At 45.5% G+C, this 12,034-nt stretch overlaps 1 protein-coding gene across 4 annotated transcripts in view; it reads right to left on the bottom strand.

Moving 5' to 3' along the window:
* Positions 1-12,034, bottom strand: part of MDM1 (Mdm1 nuclear protein) — a 326,554-nt gene that overhangs the window by 294,129 nt on the left and 20,391 nt on the right. The gene's annotated exons all lie outside the window — the stretch shown is intronic.

The raw sequence follows: 12,034 nt of genomic DNA on the forward strand, positions 1-12,034 counted from the left end.
TAGTGGAGAATACTATTAATTACAGTGTGTATGCATAATAGGCAAGCCTGTCTTAGCCATCTGAATGTATCACAGTGAGAGCAAAATGACTTTAGACTTGTATTCAGTGTGTGCGCATAGCCAATCTGAATAGATGAGTCTACAATCTCTTGCAGAATGTGAGAAGGTATTTTAGTTTCAGATGGTCAGGGAGGTTGTTCTAGAGTAAAGAATCCTGTATTTTACTTGCTATGCCTCTGAATGCTTTGAATTTGGTTGAATGGAAAATTGCCTGCTTTAAATGTAATATTCAATACCAGCTTTCAGGTGCAGGTTGGATAATGCAGAAAGAAATTAGAAAGCTGGGTCACAATGGTGATGTGAATTGCATGATGCGTATAGTACTGAACTGCATCGACAAGCCTGAAAAGTTTACAGGGTAGATGTGATACTGTTCTGGTGTCACAGATGAAAGAAAGGTTAAGCATGATGGCTCTGTTTTCTTTGGAGTTTGGAGAACCCTTTTTTGTTTTTTTTAGCCCAGTGATAATGACACTGCAGTGGTCAAGTCTTCAAACAATATATGTGCTTTAGTTAGTACTGAGTACTACAATGAGTATAATATGTAGCTAGTGATATGTGATATCTTTTGATATGCAGGTTATGGACCTCCTCACTAAAGTCCCTGTGAGACAGGCAATGGCACAACAGCAAAGGGCAAAGAAGACTTGTTCAATGAACAACCAACTCTTGTTTATTTCATCTACTTTACTAGCCTTAATGAACAAGTTACTTACCTTTGGTAACACTTTATCTTGTAGAGCCTCTATCTAGCTGCAGATTCCTTACCTTTGAATGGATACCCAAGCCATAACCTCCTGGCGGTGGGCTGTAGATACTACTCCTTACACTAAAAAGTCCAGAAGGACTGAACGGGCAAAGTGCCCGTACCTTCGTACCTGACTTTCCAGGCAGTAATGTTTTGCAAGCATGTGCAAAGATGCCCATGTTGCCGCCTGACAGATCTCCAGGAATGGTACGCATCGAGCTAGCGCAGTGGTAGCAGCTTTGCCCTTGTACAATGTGCCCGCAAGCCCTCAAGAAGCTGCTTCCTGGCCAATGCATAGCATATCTTGATGCAAAGAATGACCTAGTGCGAAATGGTTCGTTTCTGCACTACCCGCTCCAACGTACCCCACAAAGAGTTGGTCATCCACCAGGAACTCTTTTGTGTGGTCAAGCTTTAACGACAATGCTCTTTTTGGGCACAGTCGGTGGAGTCGCTCCTTTTCCTTAGAGGGATGCAGTGGAGCAAAGAAGGTGGGCAGGGTGATGTTCTGACCCAGATGAAACTGAGTCACCACCTTGGGGAGGAAAGAGGCACGAGTTGTGAGAACCAACTTGTCTGGATGGATAGTGAGATACAGTGGCTTTGGTGACAGGGCTCGTATCTCATTCACCCTCCTGGCAGATGTTATTGCCACTAAGAAGGCTGTCTTGATGGTGAGCAGCCATAGGGGACAGTTATGCAAAGGCTCGAAAGAAGCACACATAAGAAATGTGAGGACAAGATTTAAGTCCCACGGAGGCTTAATAAAGGGCGTAAGGGGAAACATATGTACAAGCCCATTGAGAAATCTATGTACAATGGGAGATTTGAACCGAGAAGGCTGATCAGGCAGCCGAAGAAATGCCGATAAGGCAGAAAGATATTCATTGAAAGCCCCCAAGGCAGAACCCTGCTGGGCTAGAGAAAGAATGAAGAGAAGAAGATCAGAAAGAGAGTCAATAGACCTTTTTGTACAATCATATACCGTTTTAGTGGAGAGATGCCTGGCTGCCAAAATTACTTTACAGACTTCAGAAGGAAGGTCAAAAGCCATCAACTGCCGCTGCTCAATCTCCACGCACAAAGGGGCAGAGTTGACAGGTTCGGGTGGAGAACTTCCCCTGCTGCTGCGACAGAATATCCTCTCGAAGGGGCAGCCTGATCGGAGGACTGATGCTCAATTTGAGTAGCTCGGGATAGCAGACTCTCTGTGCCCAATCTGGAGCCACTAGGATTACTTGGGCACGGTCGTACTTGAGAACTCTGGGCAGAAGTGGTATGGGCTGAAAAGTGTGTAGGAGGCCTGAATTCCACTTGCGACTAAAAGCGTAGCCGAGCGATTGCCGCCTTGGAAACTCCAACGCGCAATACTGCTGACACTGCGCATTCTCCGGGGAGGTGAACAAATCTAACCAAGGCTAACTCCACTGCTGAAAGAGTCCTTGCGCCACCTCTGGATGGGGATACCACTCGTGATCCGCTAGGCATCGACGGCGGAGTTCATCCACCAATGGCGTTCAGAGAACCTGCCAGGTGTTGAACCACCAGGGTTATACCCGCTGTTCCAGCCATGTCTAGAGACGCAGAGCCTCTTGACAAAGAGTCCACGACCCCACACCGCCCTGCTTTTTGCAGTACCACATTGTTGTGTGTTGTCCTTGAACACCTGCACTACCTTCCCTTTCACAACAGGAAGACATGCTTTCAATGCTAGCCGGATTGCCTGAAGCTCCAATAAGTTGATATGGAGCCCGGATTCTGCCAGAGACCAGAGGCCCCGGATCTCCACCTCTCCCAGATAGCCGCCCCATCCCAGTAGTGACACATCTGTCACTACTGTGAGATCTTGTTGGGGAAGGGAGAGGAGTCTGCCTTTGACCCAATCACAGTTCACTAACCACCACTTGCAGGTCTTTTGCAGTTCCCTCCGAAATCTGAACCGTGTTGGTAAGATTTCTCTGATGCTGCGCCCACTGGAACTTCAGGTCCCATTGCACAGCAACCATATGCCATCTGGCATGCTTGACTAACAGGATGCAGGAAGCCATGAGTCCCAACAGCCTCAAAGTATGTCTTACCGAAATCCAGGATAGAGGCCGAAACATCGGTATCATAACCTGAATATCCTGGACTCGCTGTTCGGGAGGAAAAACCCAAAACTGCACTGTGTCCAGAACAGCTCAGATGAAAGGAAGCTCCTGAGAGGGAGTCAGGTGTTACTTCGGCACGTTTATAGTGAAACCCACTGAATGCAGGAGGTCCACCGTAGTCTGAAGGTGGGTGACGAGAGCTTGGGGCATAGGAGCCTTCAACAGCCAGTCGTCAAGGTATGGGAAGACTGAAATCCCTAACCTGCGCAGATGAGCTGCTACCACCGCCCTCACCTTGGTGAACACCCGAGGGGCACTGGTGAGACCAAAGGGGAGCACAGTAAACTGAAAGTGCTCGTGGCCCACCTTGAACCGCAAGTAACACCTGTGGGCAGGCAGGATAGGGATGTCTAAATACACATCCTGTAAGTCTAACGCTACCATCCAGTCTCCTTGGTCTAGGGCAGGCAAGACCTGAGCAAGAGTGAGCGTCCTTAATTTCTCCTTTTTGAGGAAGAGATTGACGTCCCTTTAATCCAAGATAGGGCGAAGACCCTTGTTCTTTTTCAGAATCAGAACGTAGCAGGAATAACAACCACTGCCTACTTCTGACATCAGGACCCTTCCTATGGCTCCCTTGGCCAAGAGAGCTGTAACTTCCTTGCAGAGCAAGATTAAATGATCCTCCATCAGCTGTTCTTTCAATGGAAGGATAGAGGGAGGGAAAGACTGGAAGTAGAGGGAATAGCCCTTCTGTATGATTTGGAAGACCCATTTGTCTGATATTATAGACCGCCATTGAGAGAGATGAAATTGAATCCTCCTTCCAACTGGACGGACATGGTTTTGCAGAAAAATACTAGCAGGGCTTGGGCACTGCGGAAGAGAGGGGCTGGGTGGTGGCCGATCTCTGGCTAGACCCTCTGGGTCTGAAGGTATCACAACCTTGCCTTCGCACTGGATGCTGCGAAGCCGGAGGACGGTGGCTAACCTGTGGTTGGTGTGGTACTGCGTCCCTCCCGAAGCCTCGAAAGGGCGATAGGCAGACTGCTGGTGAACAGGCGCTGAGAGGCTTAAGGATATGGCCATGGCTTGAGAGTTCTTAAACTGCTCAAGGGCAGAGTCTGCCTTCTCACCACAAAGGTGTGAGCCATTGAAAGGCATGTACATCAAAATAGCCTGGACACCCCCTGAAAAGCCAGTGGTACGCAGCCAGGCGTGGCATTAAAGGGCCACTGTCAAAGTAATCGCCCTGCCCAGCGAGCTGGCCGTGTCCAAGCCACACCGAATGGTAAACTTGGCTGCATCCCTCCCATCCTTGACGGCTTGGTTGAGAGTGTACCGTACGCCCTCCAGGACCTGGGGAAGCACCTATGCCACTGTTCTGCTTTCCTTCTCTTATCTTATGACCGAGCTTACAAAACCTCCCTGGAATGCACTTCTTAGTTTAAAGAAGACATTTATTGTTATTATTACTTCACCACGAGGTTCCTGAAAGACAAAATTAGTAGGTTGGAAGCACACTTTCAAAAGTAGTTGCAGCAATGAAAGCAAAATATATCAAAGTACTTCTCAGTTGCAATGCACACAGCAAATACATGTGATTATATTATAGCGTAACTTCAAAGCAAAGCATAAAAGTCTAAATTGTATCACCGTAGGGCCTATCACTCAGCTTCATCTGTCTGGGGCTGCAAGTTGATGACGCCGGTTCAACTGCGAGAAAGAGATTTTCTACCTAAACGGGGACAGGCAACTGACGTCCGTTCCTCTCTGAAGTCAAGATATTTCTCCCTCGCTGTTGCCCAGAGCCATCGTTAAAAGCAAACTCAGTGTGAGAACCCAGTAAACCTGGAGAGTGGCCAATTCTCCAAACTTCACTCGTTCTCAGACTGGATTGAGAGGTAAACACAAAATCTATGTGCTCTTATCAGCTAGGGTCTGGTATGAAAAACACAGCTTGGTCTATCATGTGGAAAAACACAGCTTGGAAAAACACAGCTCATCTGCAATGTCTCAACTGCAATGTCTAACTCCACGTTAAAGCCAATAGGCAGCTAACCTAAATACAAAATGTAGGGCCAGATGCAGGAAACGATTTGCAAGTCGCAAACGGCAAAAATTGCCGTTTGCGACTCGCAAATCGCATTTTCCTATGCAGAAATGCATATGCATTTCAGAATCGCAAATAGGAAGGGGTGTTCCCTTCCTATTTGCGATTCGGAGTGGCATGCAATACCATTTGCGACCGCATATGCGGTCGCAAATGGTGTCGCAGTTACCATCCACTTCAAGTGGATGGTAACCCACTCGCAAATTGGAAGGGGTCCCCATGGGACCCCTTCCACTTTGTGAATGGACCCAAAACAATTTTTTCAGGGCAGGCAGTGGTCCAAGTGACCACTGCCTGCCCTGAAAAAATACCGAAACTAAAGGTTTCTTTTTTTTTTTTTTAAGTGCAGCTCGTTTTCCTTTAAGGAAAACGGGCTACACTTAAAAAAAAAAAACTGCTTTATTTAAAAGCAGTCACGAACATGGAGGTCTGCTGACTACAGCAGGCCTCCATGTTTGCGAGTGCCTATAGTCGGTATGGGGCCGCAATTTGCGACCCACCTCATTAATATTAATGAGGTGGGTCTCTGCGACCCCATACCGACTTGCAGACGGTGTCTGAGACACCGTTCTGCATTGGAAATTACGACTTGCAATTTGCGAATCGCTCCGACTCGCAAATTGCAAGTCGCAATTTCCAAATTTGCTACATCTGGCCCGTAATGTCTAATACCATGTTAAAGCCAATAGGCAGCTGACCTAAATACCAAATGTAATGTCTAATGCCACGTTAAAGCCAATAGGCAGCTAAACCCAAATACCAAATGTAATGTCTAATGTCCTGTTAAAGCCAATAGGCAGCTAACCTGAATAATGTGCTACTGGTGAACACTGCGCAACTAATATGCGCAGTGGTGAAACACAAAGTCATTGGTCAAACACAATTAATAGCATCACAGCCACCATATCCCATAAAGTATGGGAAAAATGGCCCAATAAGCAAGAAGTGTTTACTGACCTCAATGCCAGGCTGGAGGAACAAAACATCTTCTTCCCAAGTTGGTGCAGCCTCTTGGATTCCCTAACTGGGGGAGCAGAAGGGAAGGCACCATGGGAAGTGGAGGCTTGGACCACCAAGCTCTCCAGGGTGGTGTGTTGGGTGAGGAAACTAGGATCATATGGAGCTGGCCGATGGCGAAGGCCGATTGTCCTATTTACAGGAGCCACTGTGCTGGGTTTCGACCATGTCCCCAGTAGGACATCTGCTCCAAAGAAGCGATCCCCAGCCAAAACACCCCTGTCAGGAGATTAGTCCTGACTGGTACCGTAGGCAAGTCTAGGTCCAAGACCTCAGATGCTCTATGCACCACCACAGCTTACGTTGCCCCTCCTCCGTAGCCACAGTAGAAGGTGAGAGCATACCGGCATCTGGAACAATATCCAGTCCACTGGCTTCTCCTAGATCCTTATACCAGTCCTGAAGCTCTAGACAGTACTCTGATGGGTCCTCAGACCCCTCCCACTCCTCACTTGTGCCTGGCTGTTCATACTAAGCCTCAGGCACTGATCTGGGCCTAATCAGCACCATCGAAGTCGGAATCGGCGTCGTACGGTATTATTTTGCCTCCAGATCATCAGGAATGAGGATGGGGCTTCCACCACCAGTGGGCGCCGGTGGTGGGGGGAGTGTCGACGTCGGTCCCGGTGCGGGAGGAGGCCGACTGTGAGAAACCGGCACCAGTCTGGCTCCAGTATCAGATCCTAGGGTCCCCAACGGCGCCGAGCATGAAGCAGCCGGCGTCGACCCCGATAAGGCTCCTGCTGACCATGTGGGGTCCAAAGACCCACCCGTACCCGTGGGGTCAGCCCGCCCAAAAACAAGGCGCATGGCTTTGTAAAATTCCTTTATTTGAGCACGGTTTGCTCCACCTCCCGGAAAGGAGGGGGGGGGACATAAAGTCGGCGTTCCTGGGACTCCTCATCGGCCGACGGGCATGACAAAGTCGAAGTCCGCTTGGACTTCTTCTTGTGCCTCTTCCATGAGTGCCCAGTGGACCTCAAGTGGGAAAAAGAGGACTTGGGGCTCCTGGAGCGGTTCTGCGACCTCCTCCTGTGGGACCTTGATCTACGAAGATTTGCGCCTACCGAAATCGACTATCGACAGTCGGAGCATTACTTCGAGTCATGTTCCCTGTCAAGACACCAGAGACATACCTGATGAGGGTCCGTCACCGTCATGGCACAATGACAGGCGCAATACGGCTTGAACCCCATCTTCCTAAATGACATTTTACTCACACAAACATCAAAAATCTCTGACAAAATGTCGAAAAAAGGCTTGCCCAAAAAGGCAAAGGGTAGCTCGATCACAGAGCTGCGCTTAACCGGCACAGAAGGAAAAGAACTGACGGACGCACCCTGGGGTGGTGCCTTTATAGGTGACCGTGACGTCATAGATGGCTCCAACGAAGCTGACAAAGCCACACAGACCTGGACGACTCACACAGATCTGAACAATGCCACATGATGGCGCAAGTAGGGTATTGCTCAGCACAAAGATTCTGGATTCAGAACGGATGCCAGGGAAATCAAAGGTAAGGAATCTACAGATAGAAGTCTCTATCAGATTTTCATTTATAATTCGATGTGTTTCCAATGTGCTCTATGCAAAAACATGAACAGTAAATACTTTTAAAACGGTTGCCCAGAACGCAAGACAGAAAAAACACAATGAGTGCTGTATAACAGGTAAAAAAAAAACATATGTGACCATTTGCAACAAAATAGAACAGAAAAAAAATAAAATCACAAATCATACTTATTCCTCTGAACAAAGGAAATATACTTGATAAAGAGCAATGCCAGTAAAGTCAGGAAGAAACAGGCAATGATGGTATTTGAAAGTTATTCAAATTTGTTTTCCCTCCTAACCATCCCATATTCTTGTTTTCTGTTGAACAATGGCCAATGTTGTCCATCTATGGTAATGTAGTTATTCGATAAATGAGCCTTTGATACAATGTCCTAGTTGAGGGAGACAATCTAATTCATTGTTACTCAAGTGCCCTAAGGTGTTACATAATTTATAAAAGTTACTAAACCATTGTACTCATCCATGTTTTTCATTTCACTTGATCTGTAGGCATGTTCCTCAAAAAGCATCCACATCTTTCAAATTGTTATATGAAAGACTACCACCCTGTCTTGACCACATAGTAGTGGTGGAGTGCACTTACCAAAGAAAGTGTGAGAATGGTCACATATCTCAGATATTACTCACTGGTTGTGAACTTTAGTCACTGGAAAACAGCCACCAAACACTTTCAACTTGATTATCAAGTTTTTCTAAGAAGCATTCCATGATCACCTGTTTTTGAATGTTGAGATCGTTTAGACAAGAAAGTACTAATAAACGTGAAACACATTTTAAAAATCTCACCAGGACTACAAGCGAGGGGTACAAAAAGAGAAAATAGGTGATACAAATGAGGTACAGTATAACAAAAGAGGTGCAGAGAGTAAAAGTGTTTATAGTTATGCCAACACTGAGGAGTGTGAAGAAGTTACAATGAGGGGTGCAGATGGGTTAAAGAGGAAATATGGTACACCCAAATAAACACTTAAAGGTATAGATCAAGCACAAAAATGTATGAAAAGTGGGTGCAAATGATGGCTGGTGAAATTTACTGAGGGAAATCCTATACATAAATAAAGGACCGTAAGGGGAGAAATGATGGACAGTAAGTGCACAAAGGGAAGGCATCAATATCACAAATACAAATCATTGTGATTAAAAATTGAGGGACTTTAAGCAGGTCTAAAATTACACATGCACTCACTGTATCTCCATAAATCAAAATCTGGTATGTGATGGATCACTTTGAATCATTTTGAAAGTCATTCCCATGCTACTAAAATATGCTAAAATGCCTAATAACAATAATATATCATATATATATATATATATATATATATATATATATATATATATATTCACCAAGAAAACCCGAGATACTGAGGCTCAAAAAAGTGGCTGTCCGACCATGGTTTCGGGAAAGCCATAAATAGATCAAACAAATTCTTGTAACAACAAGAAAGGTCAGGACACTTCCAGTGAGATTGAAACTTTTACTATCATACAGATTCTTCCTCCCAACGCGTTTCAGCCGTAGCCTTGTTCACAGATGGGGGAAACTTAGCACATTAGCATACAAATACCCCAAATCAACAAAACTAAAGACAGACAAATGCAACACATACAGCAATTTGCTTTAGAAGCGTAGTGGCCATATTAAGCTAGTCACTGGTACATAAGATACCTATCACAATTTAACATTACTCTTTATCTAAATATTACTCTGCCTATATAGCAAACATATCAACTAAATTTATTGTTTGTTGTTGTCCTAAATTGTTACACAATGTATTTCGTGGTATTCTTATGTCCTCTTGTACTTGGTATGTACCATACTAGTGCTCAAATCATAACCACTGCAATACATTGAATTGAATATATACATGTGCTCATAACCCCATACTAAGAAGTCAAAAAACCCTGTGCATAAAAAACAATACTAATAATATCAATAAATATACATTATTCCATACCCAAAATAAATTCAAATTAAATACTCCACACTTATTACCCAACTTTTACCCAGAAATAACTATCCAAGATGACAACTCATCTCCTCACTGGAGTTTAACCCTACAGGTGAGAGTGTCGTAAACCTAATGATGTATTTGGGCTCCAGAATGCGCAAGGCTTTGTCTGTCACCACGAACAGTCACATAAGAACTGTAGTCAATTTGTCTAAGAGACACCTGACGGCCGAGGAAAACAGCCTATTGGCTTTGGGCTTCAAGCATTTAATCCCTGGGCTCTCTGTGGCCAGCTTGGCACTAACCCAGTGGAAAGGGGAGCTTGGCCAGAACCAGTTTGGGGGTAGATGAGGAGAGCTAATTTCCCTGAACAGACACCGGCTGGCACAGAAGCAGCCTCCAAAGAAAGATAGGTGCTGCCATCCTAGATTTACATCAGAATAGTGCACTGTGGGATAGTTTACAGTAAGGCAAACAGGATGTGCTGTAAAAGTGGGAAGGGTTCCCTTTGGAAACTTTATTTATCATTGGTTAAGGAGTGTCCATGAGTCACCCCCACATACCGACTAGTAAAAAGTGGCACCGCACCCACAGCTAAACAGGACATGCTCTGGACCTGGGAATTAGCAGAAGATTTGATTTGCGGTTTGAGACCTGTATGGAGACCTGAAAGTGTGGACCCGCTTTCACTTGTACACAGGACAAAGAAGTAGACTCTAAGAGTCAGTTAGCAGACATCCTGTATTCCACAATGTTAGAAATTGGGTCTCTAATTGGCAGAGATATGCAACCTGCCCATGTAGGGACCACAATCCTAGTCACGGTAAGTCAGATACACAACATAAATTAGCCTGTGATCAACCTCTGCCAGTTTGGCCCATGGCAGTCAAGTAAGAGGCAATGTGTAAAGTATTTGTGCAACACTTAATTACAGTAACACAGTGAAAGACACCACAAAAAGACTCTACGTCAGTTTAGAACAACTGAAAATATTTATCTGAGTAGAACATGGCCAAAATAACACAAAACCAATAAAAAAAAAATTAAAAAAAAAATCAAGATATGCATTTTTAAAGATTAAATGTAAAAACAGTGCTTAGAATCACTAGTGATTGAAAGGTTACTTGAGGTCACGAGGGACCTGTCCAAATCCAAAGTCCAGGCTGACCACAATGGAGGGCAGGCCAGCTACAGAACTCATGCACGGTCCGCTGAAACAATACCTTTGATGGAGCAAGCATTGCCGCCAAGGGCAGGATGCATTGGTTTTTCTAGAACCAGCTGCAGAACCCACTTTTGAGGTCCAGGACTGGAGGTGACACCTAATTCAAGGGTAGGACCCACAGATGGCATAGTCCAGCAGCACCAGGAAAGTTGCACGCAGTCGTTTTTGTCACTGAGACTGTGCAGAACAGGGGGTAAGTCAACAAGTCCTTGGAGAATCTTGGGTTTAGTAATGTAGAGAACAGGTCCAGTCCTTCTCACTCCAGGCAAGAAGCAGCAGGCCAACACAGCAAAGCAAGTAGCAAAGTGGCAGTCCCTCCTGCAGCACAGCACACAGCAAGGATTAGGCAAGCACAGCAATGCAGCTGCAGAGTGGCAGTCCCTCCTGGAAGTGCTGCAGCACTTCTTCCTGGCAGAATGTCCTTGGTTCCAGTAGAGTTCTGTTTTGGTGGGGTGTGGGATTAAATACTTATACCCAAATGTGCCTTTGAAGTGGGGGAGATTCAAAGAGGCCCTTGAAGATCACAGGATCCCTGCCCTTCCTTCCCTGGCTCCGGACTTATTACAAGGGGTTATGCAGCCCTTTGTCTGAGGAGAAGCAGAGCCCTGTTCAGGTGTAAATGTGGCAATACTAAGCTCTTCCCCACTCCTCATCGAGCCAGTTAATTGCCCATCAGCCTGATGATGGGACATCAGGATGGAAATGTCACACCCCAGCTCCCTTTGTGTGTGACTGTCTATAGTAAATGCACAAAGTCCAGCTGTCATCCACCCCAGACATGTATTCCTAGACAGGCAGAGGCACAGAATGGTTAAAGTAAGAAAATGCCAATTTTCTAAAAGTGGCATTTTTAATCTTTCAATTTAAAATCTGACTTCACCTTCAGTTGTGATTTTAAAAATTGTGAGTCCAGAGACACTAAACTCTAAATTTGTGTATTTTCCCAACTGGATATTACACTTAAAGGATGCTTAAAGTTAACCCTAATGTTAACCTAGGGGAGAGATGGGCCTAGCAGTGGTGAAAAACGAACTTAGCAGTTTTTCACTACCAGGACATGTTAAACTTTAAAAGCACATGTCCAACTTTTTAAATACACTTCACCCTGACCTTCGGGTTAATTAGGGCCTACCTTAGGGGTGAATTATATGTAATAAAAAGGAAGGTTTGGGCTTTGCAGGTGTGGTACCTGCCAGGTCGAAACGGCAGTTTAAACTGCACACACAGGCTCTGTAGTGGCAGGCCTGAGACATGTTT

The sequence above is a fragment of the Pleurodeles waltl genome, chromosome 4_1 (genome assembly GCF_031143425.1).
Source record: "Pleurodeles waltl isolate 20211129_DDA chromosome 4_1, aPleWal1.hap1.20221129, whole genome shotgun sequence".
In the NCBI taxonomy this organism is placed as follows: domain Eukaryota; kingdom Metazoa; phylum Chordata; class Amphibia; order Caudata; family Salamandridae; genus Pleurodeles; species Pleurodeles waltl.